Genomic DNA, 2,507 nt, shown 5'->3' on the forward strand with positions numbered 1-2,507 from the left:
TCAGTCGGTTAAGCGTCCGACTTCGGCTCAGGTCATGATCTCATGGCTCATGGGTTCGAGCCCTGTGTTGGGCTCTGTGCTGATGGCTCAGAGCCTGGAGCCTGCTTCGGTTCTGTGTCTCCCTCTCTCTCTGCCCCTCCCCTGCTCACTCTCTCTCTCTCTCTCTCTCTCTCTCTCAAAAATAAACATTAAAAAATTTTAAAAATTTAAAGAAATAGGTCCCTGAAGTCTTCAAATATTTTAGACACAGGATACAGAGTAACTGCAATTAACACGTTTAAATAAAACACAAGGAAGTTTGAAAGCAGAGTAATGAACGAGGAGGTGTAGAATGACCAGAGCTGGTTGACCTGCTGGCACGGAGAGCACCTGCCCATCTCTGAGCGTCAGGGAGCGTCAGAGGCCGGAGGTCACGCACCCGCCCCACGATCCTCGGCCGCGTTAAGCCAGGTGTCCTCGGCTGTAAAATGGGGAGCTGGCACTCTTCTCCTCTTACACGTGGAAAAGCCCCAAATTACAAGGGGAGCACACGGCGGGTCAGCGTCACACGTCCCTGGCTCCTTCCTTTGCAAAGCACGAGTTTCTTATGTTCGATGTGCGTCCTGAGATGACGTCTGAGTGGAACAGGGGACCGAGTGCACGGTGGGGGGGTGGGGGGTGGGTGGAGCACAGACCGGGTGAGACAGGAGGTGGCTGACCTCAGGGTGTCAGCATCACCAGGCACACGTCACCGGCCCCCCAGGAGGAGCAGAGGGGTCCTGTGACAGAGGCTCTCAGGCAGACGGGGGTGGCTGGTCACCCGAAGGGCCAAAGCCTTCTGTTCTCCAAACCTTCCTTATGTGGCCAAGTGCTGAGGGAGAAGCAGGCGTGGTCCTGCTGTGGGCTGAATGCTGTGTCCGCCCAAACCCACTCCCGGTGGGATGGTGTCTGGAGGGGGCTCTGGGGGTGATCAGGGTAAGACGAGGTCACGAGTCTGGGGCCCATGATGGGATAGATGCCCTCAGGAGCAGAGACATGAGAGCCTGCTCTCCCCCCTCCACCATGTGAGGACATGCGCGAGGGCTCCATCTGCCAGCAGGAGAGCCCTCACCAGGTCCCCCACGCTGGCCTCCACAGCCGTGAGTGCCTGTGGCCAAGCTGACCGAGAGGTCTGGAAGTGGCTGCAAAGGAGGGGGCTCCCGTGGGGCCCCCGGAGACCCAGGACTCACCCCTGCGGGCCCTCCCTCAGCCGCTCGGGCTTCCCAGACCAGTGAGGCCGCCTCTCTGGGGCTCCACCGGCCCGGCCTAGGGGGGCTTGCCTGGCGGTTGAGCGCTGTACCTGGAGCAGCTGGTGGGGAGGTAGAGGCTGAGATTCAGCGTGGCCATTCTGGGTGGCGAGGGCCGGGCTGCCAGGACTGACTTCTGGAATCTTCCAGCTGGACTGGGCCACCTGCTGCATGAGGTTCTCGGTCCCTGTTTTAGCCAAGGACAGCTGCCTTGGTGCCATCATGCCATCAGGAAGGTCCTCCTTCCATACGCGGAGCTCAAAAGCTAAAGAAAAAGGAACCAAGAAACTTGGACCACTTTAAGGGATGGTCACTTACGACAATAAAACTTACCCCCACAAGTGAACCGTTCAATCAGAGTTGGCTTGATGGAAGGTTCTGGATTCCGATCAGGATTCTGATGAAATGTTACAATCTGCCAGAATATGATTTTGCAGACACTGAAAAGGAAACTTCAAAAATATTTTGATTTGCTTCATTTGGGGCTTTCTAAATATTTAATGTTTAAAATCTTTCAGATTATTGATTCAAAATGATGTTTATTTCCTACAACTTATGTTTGGTTTATATTTGGCATTTATAAACACTCAACAAAACCAGTCTTATGTGGCATTTGGTAATGTTGGTAATTGCTATCACTGTTTTTTTTTTTTGTTTTGTTTTGTTTTGTTTTTTCCTTCCTAGAATTCTGGGGTTTAAGTCACAGGAGGCTGGTGAAAATGAAGGCCAGTGTGATCCAGGGGACACAAAAGCTCGGGGGCCACCCTTCTCCCTCACACGGGGACGGCCTCTGACAGTCTCTGCCGAATTCATTGTGAGGATAGGAGGGAAATGGCCCTAAATTAAATCTCAATATTCCAGCCAGCCCCACTGCTCAGGCTAACAGCATCTCAAAGTGCAGATAACTCGCTGATGCTCACGGGTCCCCCTTAGCAACTGGGTTGCCATGGAAACACATTGTGACTCGCTGAGAGGGAGCGGGCAGAAGCTGGGGGAGTTTGCCGGCATTTCTCATTGAAATAATTGCAGCTGTTCTCACTGTGTTTAAGAAATGAGTGCACCATGACCCCTTCATTTCCCTTTGCAGAGCCTGTTTGTGACAAGTCTTGCGTCCAAAGAGTTCCGCTTGAGATTATAATCTTACTGATATTGTCTATTTTAAAGGCTATGTTTGGGAAGCCCTCGGCGGTCCATTATTTGCTTCGGGACACAGAATTCTACGTGCATTTAGAGGCTTGTCCA

At 52.7% G+C, this 2,507-nt stretch overlaps 1 long non-coding RNA gene across 1 annotated transcript; it reads right to left on the bottom strand.

Moving 5' to 3' along the window:
- Positions 1-263: 263 nt before the first annotated feature.
- Positions 264-2,143, bottom strand: LOC121013578 (uncharacterized). Its single transcript, XR_005782787.1, has 2 exons — positions 1,319-2,143; positions 264-614 (listed from the first exon to the last, which is right to left on the bottom strand). It is a non-coding gene; the product is annotated as an uncharacterized LOC121013578 (long non-coding RNA).
- Positions 2,144-2,507: the final 364 nt, after the last annotated feature.

This window comes from Herpailurus yagouaroundi, unplaced genomic scaffold (genome assembly GCF_014898765.1).
Source record: "Herpailurus yagouaroundi ecotype Mexico unplaced genomic scaffold, PumYag 199, whole genome shotgun sequence".
Classification (NCBI taxonomy): domain Eukaryota; kingdom Metazoa; phylum Chordata; class Mammalia; order Carnivora; family Felidae; genus Herpailurus; species Herpailurus yagouaroundi.